An 18,320-nucleotide genomic window follows, 5' to 3' on the forward strand; every position below is an offset into this window, starting at 1 on the left:
AAATTTCTGATAATGTTCGTCTACACAGGTATGGGGAGACTTTTCCATCTGATTCAAGGCCATAAAACCACTAGGGAAAGAATTTGGGGTGGGTTTTATTCGCCCTTCTGAAAGTAGATCCACTCTGAAAAGAAATTTTTTTCTTTAAATATTTTATTTTATTTTATTCCTTTTTCTCCCCAAAGCCCCCCGGTACATAGTTGTATATTCTTCGCTGTGGGTCCTTCTAGTTGTGCCACGTGGCTTGATGAGCAGTGCCATGTCTGCCCCCAGGATTCGAACCATGTCCGCCCCCAGGATTCGAACCGATGAAACACCGGGCCACCTGCAGCGGAGTGCGTGAACTTAACCACTCGGCCACGGGGCCAGCCCCCTGAAAAGAAATTTCTAGTAGCCTTTTTCCTAGAGGCCACTGCTCTTAGTCAAATAAGGAAGGCTCCAAGACGGGCTTTTTCCCCTGTGTCTGTACCATCTCAAACGTCTTCAGCTGAAAATAATCTTCACACCAAAGTGGAAACATTTAGGGTGGCATATTCTGATCCCCTCAATCTCCTTCTCCATCTCCATCCCAAACAGAGTCTGGTCCTGACCAGCCAACTGACCCGCTTCCTGAGGGGCTGTCTCAGATCACGGTTAGTCATCCGCCAGAACTCTCAGACCAGCGGTTCTCAAAGAGGAGTGGCCGGACCAGCAGCTTCTGGGAAGCCTGCTGGAAGCGCATGTGCTCAGGCCCCAGCCCAGACCCACTCAGTTAGAACGTCCAGGGATGGGGCCCAGAAATCCCTGTTGTCACAACGCTCCAGGTGATTCTAATTCACACTGAAGTTCGAGACTCACCAACAGAGACTATGGGAGAGATGTCTGGCACCTGGAGCTAAGAAAATACTCTCCATTTTCAAAAAGAGCAAAATAATCCTACCGCCACCAACAAAAATAACAATAATTATGTCACAGGATATAACCAAGTTGTATTTTTCACTTATCAGATTGCCAGAGATTAAAGTAAACTGAGTCAGATATTGCCAAGAGTGTGAGTAAACGGGCTTTTTTGTGCCTTGTTTTGTGGGAGTGTAATTGGAACCATCTGTGGGGAACGCAATCCGACAACATGTGTCAAAATATAAAAGGTAGCTATTTTTCCCTCTGGCAACACTTTTAGGAATTTATCTTTATAAGATAATAAAAGATTATTTTTAAAAGGGGATATAATCATGACTCATACAGATGTAAAATGAGTATGCGTCAAGGTTTTATTTAACTCACTAAGATATAACAACTAGTTCAAAAGATGGATCCAGGAACCACACACACGGGAAAGAAGGAGAGCAGGAATTCCGGAATGCATTTACTAGCAGAGGTGGAATAGGTTTATCCCCAGGACGACGACCAATCGACTCCCACTGGGCAAAGTTATTTGACATTTCCATGAGTTTTCTCATCGATTATAGAGTCATAAACGTCTCGGGGAGGAGGCAAGCCTGCGCAGCACACTCTGTCACCGCTTGTCACCCACTTCGGAATCTTCTACATATTTTCTGACAGCTGTGATCTCACAAACTTAAAAAGATGCATGAAGAACATATTACAATGGGGAGAAATTTAGAAACACCGTCACAATAACACCTGCTGTTACTGTCTGAGCTCGTGGAAGAATTCCAAGGACGTCGGGGACTCGGTGCCCGGAACGGGGGAGAGTCACAGGAGGACCGTGTGCAGACGCACAGACGGAAGGGGACGCGGAGGACAAGCCAAGGAGTAAAAGGACGGCCTGCAGCCACTGGAAGCTCGGAGAGAGGTGTGGACACACCCTCAGAGCCATGGAGGAAACAGCCTTGGTGTCGGACGCCGGGCCCCCGGCACCGTGTGAGAACACGTCTCTGTTGTTGTAAGCCCCCAGTTGGTGGTAATTTATTACAGCGGCCCTAGACACTAATTCGATGTCCACATCGGCTGAGTGAGAAAGCATAGTGCGGAACGTCGCGGCGCTTACGGTGCCATTCGCATAAAGTTGTATGTGAAGGGGTCTGGAATGTACCCCTGTGAAGAGGCTGCTTTTTGTTGTTGTTTTTCCCTGAACTCCCCTTATCTTCCTAAAAGCAGAGGAATTCAACTGTCATAAATCCCCTGCCCAGAGCCTTGCAAGCAGAGAAGATTGACTCAGACCAGCAGAGAGGGGAAGTCAGAAGCCAACGCAAGCACCAGCATGAGGTCATCTGAACAGACATCACCACGACACCTTATCACATCTCCTTTCTATTCTTCTAAGGGTTCGTTTATTGTCCTAAGTCATTTGTTTTCCCATAAGTGGCCTTTGCTCCTCCTCTTCCCCTATTAAGATGGTATATAAGGCCCAAATTCCAGCCATCTCCTTAAGTCGCTTTTTGGTGAACTCTCATATGGGTACTCACATGAATAAAAATCTATCTTTTCTCTTGCTAATCTGTCTTCTGTCACTTTAATTCACAGGTCCTCAATGACAGAACCTAAGAGGGTAGAGGAAAAGTCTTTCCTCCCTGACGTACACATATTTGTTTTATAAGCTTAGAGAGAAAGCAAGAGGAATGTTCATCAAAATGTTAACGGTAGTTTTGTTTGGCATAATGAGTGATAATGCAATACCTGGTTTCCTCTTTGCTTCTCTCTTTGTATTTTTGTGTATTATTTGAATTTTAAAGATTAATTGGCAGAAGGGAAGGGACACTCTAGTTCTTTGAGACGAAACCGTTGCTCGAGGTTTCTGAAGGCGTTTAAACAAAGGTGATGCAGGCTGATGTGGAACAAGTTTACGGGCGTGACAGTGACACACGGCGTGAGTTAGTGCTCTTTCAATTTGTTTCATGACTTGCTATAAAGTGTTTATTATTTAAAGTTTGGTGTTTTTAATCACAGTCAAATTTTAGACACTTTATTAAGTTGAACCAAATAGAATTGCCAACCTGGGGCAGGTTTTGATCTATAAAACAGCAAATTTATTTGACAGAGTTTTACCAACATTTGACAGTTTTTGACCTAATAAAACAGCCGTTTCATACAGTTTCGTGTGCGTCACTTGTGGAAGCTGCCGACTGCTCTGCGACTCCTGGCATGCACGCCTCTGATTTGCCTGCCTGCTGTGTGACCTCGGGCCCAGCATGCAGGACCCCCGCACTCTCCTCCCCCTCCCCTCTGGACCCCCTCTCCTCCTGTCCCCTCTTGTGCCCCCATCCCCACCAAGCCTCCACCCCAAGTAACCCCAAGGCAGTCTCCTCGCCGTCTATAGACATTTGCTGAGCTGAAGTGGACTGAACGTACTTTCACCGGTTTCCTGCTGACGTACGGCCTCGCTGGACACTGGCCTTTCTTCAAGTGCTCCCTATATTTCAAACTGCCATCTTAAGTAGACACTCACTTCCACAGATAGATAGTAGAACCAATTCCTTTTTTTCTTTTTTTTGCTTGAGGAAGACTGTCCCTGAGCTAACATCTGTGCCAGCCTTCCTCTATTTTGCATGTGGGTCACCCCCACAGCATGGCCACTGACAGATGAGCGGTATAGGTCTGCACCCGGGAACCGAACCCAGGCCGCCGAAGCAGAGCATGATCAACCACTCGGCCATGGGGCCAGCCCCCTGGAACCAATTCTGAAGTCAGTCCATTAGCACCCCCAAATTTATTAGAGAGAGGAAGTTATTTTTCAGGACAGTGAATAGTTAGTCACAGAAATTTTGGCTTAAACGAGATGGACCCGAGGGGCCTCCACTCTCCCGGCGAGAAGAGCCCAGTGGAAGGGGCTCCAGCTGCTGGCAGGGATGGGTGAGGGTAGCTGCGAGCTTGGGGCTCCTCTGCAGCTGAGAGTGGAGGTTAATAAAAGAAACCTTGATTAAATTGGGGTCAGGGAGGCCTGTGGGGCCAGTTCTCCCCTCATCAGACACCGTCAATGTCACCAAACAGGAAGGCACCTGCAGCCAGGACAGGGAGTACAGCTACTTTACTGCAGAAGGGAGATTTTCCTCTCCACCCAGCAACAGCCCAGCCAATGAGAAACACCACAGCTCAGCCAATCAGAAACGCCACAGCTCAGCCAATGAGAGACACCACAGCTCAGCCAATCATAAATGCCACAGCTCAGCCAATGAGAAACACCACAGCTCAGCCAATGAGAACTGCCACAGCCCAGCCAATGAGAAACACCACAGCTCAGCCAATGAGAACTGCCGCAGCCCAGCCAATGAGAAACACCACAGCTCAGCCAATGAGAACTGCCGCAGCCCAGCCAATGAGAAACACCACAGCTCAGCCAATGAGAACTGCCACAGCCCAGCCAATGAGAAACACCACAGCTCAGCCAATGAGAATGCCGCAGCCCAGCCAATGAGAAACACCACAGCCCAGCCAATGAGAATGCCGCAGCCCAGCCAATGAGAAACACCACAGCCCAGCCAATGAGAAGCTGTTGCCCCCTGAACTGTCCCTCTCCCGCAATGGACTTTCCTTTAGGACAGCCCCGCCCTCCCCCTTTCTCTATAAAAGCAGCTCCTCTTGTGTTCTGTGGATTTGCGTGTGGGTCACCAGAGCAGGCGCATCCTGATTTGTAGTGTTTTGGCTATTCCTGAATAAACTCATTTGGAGGATAAAGTAGTGGGAGAATTTTCTTTTTGAGTCAACAAGACGAGAATGAGGCTAGGGTGGCTGTGCTGTGGTCCTAAAAGCCAGTTTGCCCTCAGAGGGCGGTCCCAGAGCTCTCCTCCCCTCTCCTGGATGTCCCCGTCTCCTCCAGCCATCAGCCATAGTCTGCTTCCTCGTCTTGGAACAGCCTCCTCTCTCGGCTCCAGGAGCCCTGGGAGGCCCCTCCTTCTCCCGCACCTTCCTGGCTGCCCCTCCTCTGCTCTTGACATGGAGAGACATGGAGAGCAAGGGCTCAGATCAGATTGTGTCACTGTCGTTTCTACACTTGATCCTAACTTTTCTTGGGGTTACGAGGTACTTTCTTCTGTATTGCTCAGAACTGAGTCCGCTGTGAAGTGATAGAGACCCGCAGGAGCAGACACAGTACACAGCACTGTGGTCCTGCCCTCGCGCAGAGACCAGCGGGAGGGAGGAGTCCGGGCCCTGCGGCGGCCCTGCTCCCGGAGTCTGGGGGCTATCTTTTAAAGAAAACACTGGAAACCGGCCGCATTCCTCAGACACTTGTCCCGTTGGCCTGAGCCTGGCTGCCAGGAATGCTGGGAAGCAGTCTTCATTGTGAATGGCCAAGAACAACCAAGAACCTAGAACTCGAGACCTTAGTTCTAGGAACAAAGAGAAATGTTCTCTGGGCAACACTGGCAGTTGCAAGCAAAGCCACTCTGAAAACAACCATCTCCCAACCCCACTGGCTGCGGTGTCTGCCCTGGATTCCCTAGTGAGCAGAGGAACCCCTGATCAGGACAGAGGAGCAGCCCCCCAGCTGACGGAGCCCTGAGGAGGATGTGGGTTCTTCCAACTATCCCTGGAATGCCAGCCCCGCAGCCCCACAAAGACAGTGGTTGGCTGCCGTCGTGGCTCCGGGAGTAGCTGCAACTCTGGCTTTTAAGGTATTTAAATGTGGTCCAATTGGATTTTGCTGCTCTGAATCTATTGTCTTGACCCATGAGTCCTGCTAATACTATAAACATTTGCCAAGTGAACGGGGCGGGCAGGCTACGCAGAGGAGGGTGGTGCAGCTTTGTAAGAGCCGGCCAAGAGCCTCGTGAAATCGTGGTTGTAGGCAGGCCAGGAACGTGGAGTGAGTTCAGAGCCCACAGTGGGTAACCAGGCACAGTGATACTCCGGGGTGGCACTGAGTTTTCCTGCCTGTCAGGTCAGTTAATCGTGTGGCCGGTCACCTGACCCAGAAAGAATGGCGGCCATTGTTACATTTTCCTTAACTGGACAAAGAACCCCACTTGGCCCCACTGGCAAAATAACAGTGAGAACCATATGATCTCATTTCTTATGAATGAACAACATAATTGACGTGATTTTCCAACTTTGAAACTATTTTTACTCTGAAGAAAGAAAAATTACCAGATTAAGAAAAACGAGAGCTTTCCTTACTTTCCATCTTAAAGTATGGCATCCAAAATTGGATTTCTTGTTTGTTCAATAGCGTCAGCTTTTCTGGTATCGTATGTCTGATAAACGGTCAGCGACATTCATGTGTTCTGTCTTTTTGGAGTGGCTCTGTGAGGTGGACCGTGTTCTAAGTGAGGAAAGCAGACAGACGAGTGCATTCTCTACCCGTCTGCTGTTTCTAGAAATAACAAGGCTGGTGTCCACGGCTCACACTGGCCACATTCAGCAGGTGCACTTCAATCTTGCCAAGCTCAGGGGGCGGCAGGCAAATGCCTCATGGCGCACCCACACCGGGATTCCCGGTTTCAGGCTTTTGGAACCTAATTGTCGGAGCCCGAAGGGCTCCTGCAACCCCAGTCCCAGAAGTTTGATCCCTAAACGTCTTTAAACAATTGAAAGCCAACTGTCTACCTGCTTCCTCCCTGTCCCCACCCTGAGCATGCCAGGGGAGCAGAGGGAGGCCACTCCTTCCAGTAGAGGAGCACGCAGAGGTGAGTGGGCAGGGCACACTCGAGGGTCCACAGTCCTCTGAAGTGGGGAGTGAACTGGAGATGAGGATGAAGGGAGAGCTCGCAGAAATGAACCGGCCCTGGAAGCGGGCTCTCAGGGGAAGTCTGTGTGATGAGTCTGCAGCCGTGGGCTCTCCCTTCTCCGCCTCTACCAGGAGACTAGCGCTGGGGGGTGACGCAGGAGCCCCCACCCTGCATTCCCATGGGGCTCGGCGCTGCGAGCCTGGTCCCCCTGAGGGCCTGCATGACTTGGACCTCAAACCTGCCGCCTTGGGAGCTCCCCCACTCCCCACAGGATGGTCAGGTCCCTGAGCAGGCTGCCCTTCGGATACTGGAGGCCTTGTCTGCCGTCCTCCCTCCTGGCCTCCTGCCCACCGGTGTCGTAGGACCCCCATCATCTTGGCTGTTCTCCTGGGCCCCGTGTTGGTCGTCAGCGTCTCTGACTGTAGGCAGCCCCCTGAGCCTTTGGTATCTCATACAAAAATCTCTGCCTCTCCAGTGTGTCCAAGCTGTGGGAAGCCACCATCCAAGAACAATCCATCCACTCAGTCACTCATGCAGTCCAGATAAAGTCCGCCGAGCACCTGTCATGTGTCAGACTGTGGAAAGCACCGGGAAGTCCCGAGTAGACCAAGTGGACGTGGTCTGTCGGTGGCTGGAGGAACGGCAAGCACTGCAGAGGGTTCTGGTGACAGCAATGCAGAGGGAGGACCCAGCTCAGCCAGCGTCCCATGAGGAAAGGGCTTGCTCCAACTAGGAGATGCCCGGGAGAGCTTATTCCTAAGGGGAGTGACTACTACAGTTGGGACCGGGTGCAGGAACGGGGCAGACGCCGGGGGAACGGGCCTCTGTCACGGTCCACGGAACCAACCCAAGGTGACCCGGCAAGGCACCAGTGCAGCAAATGCCCTTCAGTCCTCTTACCTGCCCACCTGCACCTGAGCCGGGCCCTCCGCTGTGGACCAGGGGTCACGTTCCTCCTCCTCTTCCTCTTGTCTTCTCTTCTTGAAACTTAAAAACCTTTTCCTCAGAATTATAAAAGTAATACATGTTCATTGCAGAAGGTCTAAAAGACACAGAAAATGGCAAAGAAGGACACTAAACATGAGCGGCAACCTCACCACCTAGGCAGCAACAGTCACGACGTCGGCGCGAATCCTTTATTCCTCCTCTATACATCCCTGTTCACTTCCCAGTTTTCAGATTGTCGATGCAAAACTCAGTGGGCTGCCTTTTCCAATCAACCATGCTGCTAATATGGACCCAAAGTGCTGTCATTTCAACACGCCCCTCTCAGATGACGTCTTAATTGCAAGGGCAAAGGTGTACCTTTGTGACCGAGCAAGTCAGCTGGTCACTGTCCTCCCGCAAGGGGTCAAACAGGGTCCTCAGCGGCCACAGGGCCTGACGTAGAGTCAGTCCCACCAAGTCCACGCACTACCGTTGCCAAATGATTCCACCTGAATCTGACCATGAGGAGACGGTGGGACAAATCCTGAGTGTGGACATTCTAGAGCCCACCTGTCTGGACTCTGCCAAACTCAACGTCATGAAAAACGAGAGATGTGGGGGACCAGCTTGGAATAAAGAAGACGGGAGAGACAACCATGTGCAACGCAAGAACCTCGACCGGACCCAGTACGTAAAAGCAACGTGAAAGACATTTTTGAGACAATGGGGGACATTTAAAAATGGATTACAGGGCCAGCCCTAGTGGTTAAGTTTGGTGCACTCTGCTTCAGTGGCCTGGGCTCACTTCCCAGGCACGGAACCTCACCACTTGTCTGTCAGTAGCCATCCTGTGGTGGCAGCTCACATAGAAGACCTATAAGGAGTTACAGCTAGAATACACAACTATGTAGTGGGTCTTTGGGGAGTAAAAAAGAAAAGGGAGGACTGGCAACAGACGTTAGCTCAGGGTGACTCTTCTTCACACACACACACACACACACACACACACACACACACACACACACACAAATTCCCTTCAGGAGATATTTCCAAAGAGGGAAAATGACATATCCGGAGACAACTTGAATGGGCAGTTGGAAGACAGTCTCACTGGTAATGGTCTTTGAGCATGGAGCAGGCTTAGCTAGGGACTCCATGTGACGAACCCCGAAAATGAGTTTTTCTGTGAACAGCAGAGACAGCTTTCTCAAAGTGCAAATCTGAGCAATTTTCTCTCAAAGCACTGTGATCACATCCCCTGTAGGAGAATGCGCATTGCACACTGTCCTTATCAATTGCCCCACTCTGCCAGTCATTGGTTCTGCATTGCTTGGCACACATAGGAAATAACAAATGTTCAATACATGTTGGTTAAATAAGGAAATAAATAGATACTGAAAGGGAAGGAAGCCCCGTCAGCTTTGTCCTGGGCTACGGGAACCCCCCACCAGTATGATCGTCCCACAGATTTGTGAGCTGTCAAGACGTTTGGTTCTCTGGTGTCAGTCTCATTGCTTGAAGTTCCTCTCAGATATCCCCACAAATGTTAGTTTACTCTGCCTGGATGCTCCCAGTGACAGGGACAGGCAGCCCTTTCCCATTTTTGGAAGCTCTGATGGAGTTTGCTATAAACTCACTACTCCTGTATAAGTCCTGCCCATCTCTGCCCACCCCGCGGACCTTTGGGGGCCAGGGCAGGGGGCCGGTGGGCTGCTCACCGTCGCAGCTCTAGAGTGAGGATTGAAGCCCAGGGAGGGCGGCTGAGTGGATAGGCCCTGGGCAAAGCTTTGTGGTTGCCTATAGGCAGCCTGAAAGACCACACCTGGGGTTTTCTTCTCCACTGTTTTTTGATTGTGGAAAAATACACATAAAATCTGCCATCTTAACCATTTACACGTAACCATTTCTAGGCATGAAGGTCAGTGGTATTAAGTACATTTATAATGTACAACCATCACTACTGTCATCTCCAGAACTCTTACCTTGTAAAACTGAGACTCTGTCCCCATTAAACAAGAAGTCCCCATTCTCCCCTGCCCCCAGCCCCTGGTAACGACCATTCTACTTTCTATGAGTTAGATTTCTCTAGGTACCTCATGTAAGTGGAATCAGACAGTATTTGTCTTTGGTGACCAATTCACTTCACTCAGCAGGACGTCCGTGAGGCTCATCCGTGTTGTAGCGTGTGTCAGGATTTCCTGGCTTTTATGGCTGCATAATATTCCGTTGTGAGTAGACATTTGGTTTATCCATTTATTCCTTGATGGACACTTGGGTTGCTTCCACCTTTTGGCTACTGTGAATAATGCTGCTATGAACACGGTGTGCAAATGCCTCATTGAGACCCTGCTTCCCGTATTTTGTGTATATACCCACAACTGGATTGCTGCATCTTATGGCATTCTATTTTTGATTTATGAAGAAGCCCCACACTGTTTTCCACAGTGGCTGCTCCATTTCCATTCCCGTGAGCAGTGCACAAGAGGCCCAATCTCTCCGTGTCCCCACCCACACTTGTTACTTTTTGGTCTTCTTGACAGTAGCCATCCCAGTGGGTGCGAGGTGGGAAACATGGGGTTTTTATCCTGGAGCTGGACCCCTCAGCCTTTGGCTTGTCTTTTCATTTTCATAACTGTGTTCTTTAAGGAACAAAAGTTTTTCATTTTAATGAAGTCCAATTTGTCAATTTTTTTCTTTTATGGCAAATGCTTTTTGTGTCCTTTAGAGAAAGTCTCTGCCTGTGAAAGTCTCAGATTTTCACCTGTTTTCTTCTGGAAGTTCTCTAGTTTTAGGTTCTCATTTGGGTCTGTGATCTCTTTTGAGTTACTTTTTGTGTATGGTTTGAGGTAGGTTTTTTTTTAAGTGGCTATCCAGTTGTTCTAATATCTTGTTGAAAATAATTTGACCATATATCACATCGTTATTTCAAATTCATGTAATTCAAATGTGCCTAAAATGTGATTACTCTGTTTATTGTTCTGTATAGTTGGTTACGTTGAATCTAGAGAAATCCATTTACAAACTACACACAGATGTAGTTAATTTATATGTAACGTGTAACTTTTCTGTATATTGCACACCCTTCTGGCACCCTTCTGGGCTTGAGGAATGGGAACTCCGTAGTAGCATCTTCAGTGTGTTAATTCACAGCACCCAAAGAACACCCCTTCTGAAATCATCTGCGGTGACGATGGGGACAAGCCTGACTATTCCTGGGGCTCAGGCTTCGTCTCATCTCAGGGCTGCATCTTCAGTCTGTTTCAGAGGCTCTCCAAGGCACTTTCCCACTCTTGGAAGATGGGGACGGGCTCGTTATTCAGTGAATATTTATTGGGCCCCTGCTGAGAACGTCACTAACTGCAAGGGGTGTGCAGATCAACTGCTCAGCAAGATGAACTAAATAAGGAAACTATTTATGGATATTTTCATCACTTAAATTACTCTAACACATAGTTTGGTGATGTGACTGTGATGGCGCTGGTCAGCCATATGGGGATCAAAGAAAAGCAGTCGGTGTTAATAAGAGGCTACAGAGAGTTTCCAGCATTGAAGTGCTCCTTTGTTCCCAGAGGCGGTGTGTACTGTAGCTCCACTACAGTGATGCTGGATGATGCACGGGGCGTGGAGAAGACTGTTCAGAGGTGGGGTGGAATTCCTGTGTGAAGGAATCACTTACCATTTAATATGACTTTGTCTCTAGTGATGTGCAGGTCTGCTGAGTCCAGGAACAGAACCCGCTGGGGATTCCTCCTAGGACACAGGCCTAGTGTTTCCTTGTTGTCAGGAGCTCAGACTTTTCCAAGAAGCCAGCATGGTGAGGTTATTCACTGCAGGGACTGAGGGTGGAGGTGCACTGGGTTTGCAGGAAGCTAGCCCTCTGCTTGTCTCCTGTGTAATTTTCCTGTTCAGGTGGGACAGCCTGTCTGTCTGTTCTTGAAGAAATCAGAGCATACAAGGCCTGAGAAGCAAAACAGAATGGGTCATTTAAAGTTTAGAAAGTGTGACTTGGGGGCTGGCCCCGTAGCCAAGTGGTTAAGTTCGCGCACTCTGCTGCAGGCAGCCCAGTGTTTCGTTGGTTCGGATCCTGGGTGTGGGCATGGCACTGCTCATCAAACCATGCTGAGGCAGCGACCCACGTGCCACAACTAGAAGGACCCACAACGAAGAATATACAATTATGTACCGGGGGGCTTTGGGGAGAAGAAGGAAAAAAATAAAATCTTGAAAAAAAAAAAGACAGTGTGACTTGCCCTCCATAAAGCGCCATGAGTAAGCTTGAAGCTCCACAGCTCAGATCAAGAAAAGTCTGGCCCAGCCCAATTTCAAGGTCAAGCCGACCAAACACACTTTTCCTGGGTCTATGTGGATTCTACACATGGATACACTCTCATGTGCAAGATTCAAACAGCAGGAAGCACACGAACCAGAGGTCCGGACCCCTCGCGGCTTTACCCCCATTTATGCTGCTTTCCAGGCCAACCCTCCAACAGTCTTCTCCTCTTAGGGCCTCCTCAACTTTCTGAAAAATTTGCAAGCTATGGAAAAGTTAAAAGAAGAGTAGAATGAATATTTTATACCCTTCACTTAGATCCATCAATTATTAACATTTCACCTCGTGTCCTTTTTCTCTCTCTGTGCGCACATCCATGTATTATGCCTGCAGCTTCCTTCAAATGATTCAGTACATGTGTACACACACACGTGTGTGTGTATATATATGCTGGCTGTGTGTGGTGTGTCATTTGAAGGAAGCTGCAAACATCACGGCACCACTTCTCCTCCAGCATGCAGTGCCTGAAAACAAGGACACGCTTCTACTCCAGTTTCAGTAGAACTATAACCAATCCATAACCAGTAAGGTCCTAAGGAATCTGGGAGAAATACATAATACTTAGACAGTGGATTCTTCTTTTTAGTCCTTTTTTTTTTTTTTAAATGTACATAAAAAACTCAAACAGTGTCCCCTGTTGCTCCAACCCCAGCACTCCTCTCTCCGGGATCTGCATACACTTTTTTACATACAAATAGGATCACGCTATGTATTCTGTCCTGAGCTAAACAATGCATCCTGGAGCTCTTATGGTTACGGACTGATCTCCCTTTTCATGTTTTATTTCTAAAATAGTTTTCAAAAAGTTTTGTAGGGGAGGAAGACATTTCCTCTTCCCAAATGTGGGTTCATCTGGCCAGAGAACGAATTAAATTCACATGAGACAGAATAGCAAGAGAAAATTAAACAAAGCTTTATGAGGAACCATGGCCCAGGGCCTTTCTTCCCGAAGGAAGAAAGGGCACCGAAGAAGTGGGGTGCACAGAGTGGTTATATACCCCCAAACAGGGTGTTTCACATGATTGAAATGTCCCTCCCACAACAGTCACAAGATTGCCCTGTCAGCACAGTGCTTGATGGACACAGCAGGTAGTGGTCTGCTATCTCTGAGGGCGTAGCAGGAGGCAAGTCTATTGTCTCGAGCTGGGTGGTCACAGGTGAGCCGCAGCAATCCGTTCCTAGCCTAAGGAAAGATGCTTAATCCTTAAGGAAATGCCAATGTTGGGGGGAGGAGGGAAGTCAGTTACAGGAGGTTACCAGACTAGCACAATAAAATGCAGATATAAGTCCTTGCTTTGGCATTGATTAAGAGTTTCTAGAGAGAAGGTCCTCTCCTTTCTTCTTCCTGGTACAGAGAGGGAGGCACCTTTTACAGATAAGAGATTTACCTTACAAATGTAAATATGTCCTAACAAAGGGCAAGTTCCATTCCTCAGAGCCTCCTTCCCTGTCTCAGTTTATCAAAAGCAATCAGCCTCAAATAATCCTGATGCCAAAGAGACATAGGTTGGGGTGGCCAATTTCAGACCCCTACAGTTTCAACAGGTAATATAGTCACATAGTTTAACACTCTTAATAGAGACAATATTCGGGGGAAAGTCCCATTTCCTACACTGCCCCCCCCCACCCTCCCCTCCCCCCAGTGCCTGGGGAGTAATTCTAGAGTTTCCTGAGCAAACACAAGCTATTCTTACTCTTTTCCCTTTCTACACAAAAGGTAGCACCGCACACACCCTGTTCCACACCTTGTTCCACACCTTGGCTTTTTTCCACTTAGCAATACATCTTGATGTTAAGACAAAGTGATTTCTAAGAATATATGTGTAGACGGGACAGCAAAATCCTGACCAGAGTGAAAGTGTCTGTTTAATGTGTTTGACTTATCAGGAATCAAGCTGCTGTTTCTGATACAAGCTGTGGGCAATTCGTCTTGAAGGCAGGAAATCTGAACCATAAACCACTCATCCCTGTAGGATTCTCGGAAGGTGATGAAATCTTGGTACCCTTTGAGACTGCTGATTGACATATGCTTCTCTGAGGCTTCGAATGCAGTGTTTTCATTAGAGAAACACAGGTTGAATCATACGTGAAATGGCCCCTTTCTCGTGGAATACTTGTGCTTTCATGGTACCTTTCATCTGGGGATCTCAAAGAACTAATTATTTCCAACATCATATAAGGTACAGTAGCTGTCATTATTCCCATTTTACAGACACGGAAACTGGGGCTTGTGGCGTGGTTCCTGGCAGGGCATCGTCAACACTGACGTTTTATCGGGCGTTCAGGGGCACACGTCACTGAGGGAACTGGGGCATCACGTCGCTGTGGTCACTGCCCTGCTCTCTCTTCCCACTCCTCTAAGGATTCAGTGGTCCCAGATGCTCGGTGCTGTGCGAGCTCCAAGTGTTCATGAGCTCCTCTCTGTTCCTTTTCTGTTGAGAAGATCAGGGACCTTCTCCATGCTTGACCTTGACGTGTGTTGACCGTGTCTTGCAGTCCCAGACATTCCCTACCATTGTCCCCAGTCCACCACATTCTCCACTTCTCCTCCTTCTGAGGTCGGGTCACGGGCAGGACTTCCACATCTGACCTGCTCTGTCTCTACTTTCTTCTTCCTGTCTTTCTTGAAGGAGCAGGTGTAAATCCCTCTGTTTCGAAGTGAGCTCCTCTACCTCTGCACTTCGTCCCAAACCTTCAAGGCTCCAGACCTCTGCCGAGACTGAGCTCAGTTAAGGATCACTTTTCCCTCCAGCCTCTTCAATTCCTTTTGTGTCCATGGCTCTTGGATTAGAAATATGCAGATGCGTCTTTGCGGTAACAGCCAGAAACAAACAGAAGACAAAGCCAGATAAACCGAAGGCTTCACCTGACGCTCCTCCAGCGGTCGTCCTTCTTCCCATCTGCTGGGACACGTCACCACCGCCTGGGTTCCCCACAAAGCGCCTCGGTAATCCCAGATAACTACCAGTGTCCTGCGCCTACTCCAGCAAAGGCCACCAACATGATAATCAAGAACATTTCTCAGCTCTCATTCTTGTTTTCACTCCATGATACTGACAAATAAAAATGGCAAGCAATAGGATATATTGGAGTATACGAGGAAGCCATTTGGTATAAACTTAATTCAGCCTGACTTTGTTTTCTCCAAAAGGGCCTGACTGTGGCTATTGAGCACCCATTGTATATCTGTTTAGACACTTCCTATGGCCAGAACAAAGGCCCTTGAGATAAAGGTGCAACTTCCCCCCACATTGGCATTTCCTCAGGGATAAGCATTTTTCCTTGGGCTAGGAACTGATTGTTGCACTCACCTTTGACCACCCAGCTCACCTGCGACCACTCAGCTGGAGACAACAGACTGCAACCCTGCTGTGTTCACTGAGACAGCAGACCTACCTGCTGTTTCCATCAATCGCTGTGCCGACAGAGCAGTCTCGCGACTATTGTGAAAGGGACATTTCAATCCTATGTGAAACACCCTGTTTGGGGGGATATAACCATTCTGTGCACCCCACTTCTTCGGTGCCCTTTCTTCCTTCGGGAAGATTTCAGCTCAGAATAAACTCACCTAAGTTTTCATTTATAGATTGGTTATGGATTATTTTCGTCAACAATGCTAACCAAGCCTTTTTTTGAAATTCCTTCTACTCTGAGGGCAGAGATGCCCATTTCCCAGGGTCTGTTGCTGCGTGCTGTTCCCTCCTTGGCTTCTCTTCCTCCTCCCGCGGTAACGAGGCCCTCAAACTCAGATGTGCAGCTTCCACAGGTCTTCGCAGTCCCAGGGGACTGGTGACAGCCGGCTAGGTAATTTCAGTTAGATCCCACTATCTCATCTTCCTCCCCATGGCCAACATCTTAACTCTTTCTTCTCCCACTCGAACTGGCTCTTCCTCTTGACCACCCAATGTCTATGAAGGTAACCTCTCCTGGTTAAAAACCTTAACATTGTAGAAACGAATTTTATTTTTCCCTTTCCTTCACCCCACTGTGTCTAGTCAAGCATAGGACCTCAAGATTTTTCTTTCATAACCCTGAAATGTTTCCAAGGCTTTCAGAGTCACTGTTTCCTTTAGCTGCCCAATAAAACATGTGTCTCCTCCTGAAGGGACTGCAGGAAGTCTCGAACCCTCCGCCTCACCATGCCCTCCTTCTTAGGATCCCTGGGCGGGCACCCTTCCCATTGTCATGGTCTCCTCTTGCTCCAGCCCACTGCCCTGCTCCCACGCATATGCTCTACCCCTTCATTCGTTCTTCCTGGCCCTGCTTCACACACAAGCATAACATTAGGCTGTAAAGTTTAGTAAACATCGCTGAAGACTTGAGATGTCACAGAAGGAGTGAAAAAGCACGGAAACACTTAATGACTGGACGTCAGGACCCACTGCTTCTGAAGCCCGCTGTCCCCAGGCTGCGCCCTTTCTCCAAGGCCACCCGTCTGGCCGTCCTTGGCCACGGGACTCAGGCCTCTGCTCCTCCACCCCAGTCCCTGCTTCCTGCCCACCTTCCTCAGTTACAATCCAGTAACTTTGACAGAGATGCTCTTCTCCACAAACAAGTCTTCCCCTTACCACACAGGCTTTCTGTCTCCATCTCTTTCCTCTGGACCTTGCCGATGGGATTACCTTTGCATAAACAAAAAATATGTTTCCGTCTGAAATAAGAATCTGCTGCCATTCCTAGAACATGGAACAGCTTTAGCTTTAAAAATAGAACCCTTTATCTCTTTTTGTTTTTGGTCCCGGCCACTCTTGGAAATGTTTCCTCTGTCTGGAATTCTCTCCATCCACGCAGGGCTCCAACTATTAACTCCTGACTATCTTTGAAAACTCATTCAAGATTGGCCTCTTCTGGAAGGTCTCCCTGACCTCGCGCTGTGCCTGCTTTGATCCTGATTTGGCTGGAGCCTGCTGGCCGTAGAGCACGCCTACACTGTACTAGAACCCATAGTTTCCCGGGCTGTCCGCCTCACTGGATTCTAAGCTCCTCCAGGGAAGGAGTCCTGTCCTCTTGGACCTGTGCCTGGAGCCCAGCACAGTGCTGGTGTACCGTAGCTGTGCAATAAATGTTCAGCAAATGGACAAATATCCTGCTCATGCTTACTCCACTTTATTTCAACCTCTGAACCACCTCACACCACAATTCTGGACACACTTTGTCATTCATGGTTTCAACTTTATAAAAATGATTTTATTGGTTTTGAACAGTAATAATAAGAAAAATAAATACATTTTATATGTAACAAAAGTTCGAACAATACAAAAAATCAGAAAGAAGAAGTATGTGAAATCTCACTGTCTAGACAGAAGTGACTTTAACCATTTACCGAATATTCTTCCAGTTTTCTGTGTGTATATGTTGAAGTAGCAGAATATGCCTCTTTGGCACAAGGATTACTTTGAGCCAGTTATTTTTGAGAAACTGCAGATGCAGGAGAAGCTCTGGGAACAGAGCAGTCTACTCTTTTGTAGGGGAAATCTCCATTTGTAAGGGTGCCCCCTCTGCGTACCAGGAAGAGGACGGTGACTCTAAATCACCAGAAACTCTTCTCAAGGGAGAAAGCCACGACTGGAGTCTGTTTAACAAGCTCACCCTTCTTTCCTGTGCTTCTCCTGGTAGCCTCCCTTAACTGGTCTCCCCTCACCCAACATCTATCTTTGTCTTTAGGTGAAGATGCTATTTAAGATGGTGGCTGATGAAGATTTTAGGCTGGTTAATTTTAAAACTGCAGATGAGAAGCACGCTCTGAGGACTGCAGTTTGACTGCCCTTTGCTGAGAAGCATTTACCTTTGTAAGGGAAACCTCCATCTGTGAAGATGCCTCCCTCTCTGTGCCAGGAAGAAGAGGGATGGCCTTATCTCTAGAAACTCTTAATGGGGAAGGCAAGAACTTAAATTAGTTACCATCTGGCAACCTCATGTAACTGATTTAGGGTGGTGGCTTCTGGCCTTTACTTAATCCGATTTGATTCTTATCTAAAAGTTGTGGGACCACCCAATGGCCAGACCCCACCTGCACTGATACCATTTTAACTTTTTTACATGTTCTTTCCTTTGTCTTGTAAAGAGATGGCTCACATACCTATGCCTTAAATTTAGCCTTACTCTCCACCCATGGTTGCAGCAGTAGCAGCAGCCTGCTGGCACCAGCTCTGCCTGCCCATGGGTCCTGTCCCCATGCTATTCCACACTATTCTCTAAATAAAAGAGCACTACCGCCAGACCTTGAGAGTCCAAGAAATCTTTCTTTCGACTCCTCAGCTCACTGACCCCGCATCAGTGGCTTGTAGAGTTTACTGTTTTCTTGGGTGTCTGTTGCATATATCTGAAGCACACGTGTTAATAAACTTGTATTTGTTTTTCTCCTTTATTTGTCTTTTATAGAAGAGATTCTCAGCAAAGAACTCAGAAGAATAGAGGGAAAATTATTTTCCTCCCATACCATGTGTGTGTATTTCATG

General features: G+C 48.1%; 1 long non-coding RNA gene across 2 annotated transcripts; it reads right to left on the bottom strand.

Moving 5' to 3' along the window:
* Positions 1 to 1,232: 1,232 nt before the first annotated feature.
* On the bottom strand, positions 1,233 to 16,606 carry LOC139083093 (uncharacterized). 2 transcript variants are annotated; one of them, XR_011539657.1, is made up of 4 exons: positions 16,431 to 16,564; positions 11,209 to 11,490; positions 7,506 to 7,647; positions 1,233 to 7,266 (listed from the first exon to the last, which is right to left on the bottom strand). It is a non-coding gene; the product is annotated as an uncharacterized lncRNA (long non-coding RNA). The 2 variants fall into 2 exon arrangements; XR_011539658.1 differs by having other exon boundaries at positions 5,979 to 7,266; positions 9,626 to 11,490; positions 16,431 to 16,606.
* Positions 16,607 to 18,320: the final 1,714 nt, after the last annotated feature.

Source organism: Equus przewalskii, chromosome 4, assembly GCF_037783145.1.
Source record: "Equus przewalskii isolate Varuska chromosome 4, EquPr2, whole genome shotgun sequence".
In the NCBI taxonomy this organism is placed as follows: Eukaryota; Metazoa; Chordata; class Mammalia; order Perissodactyla; family Equidae; genus Equus; species Equus przewalskii.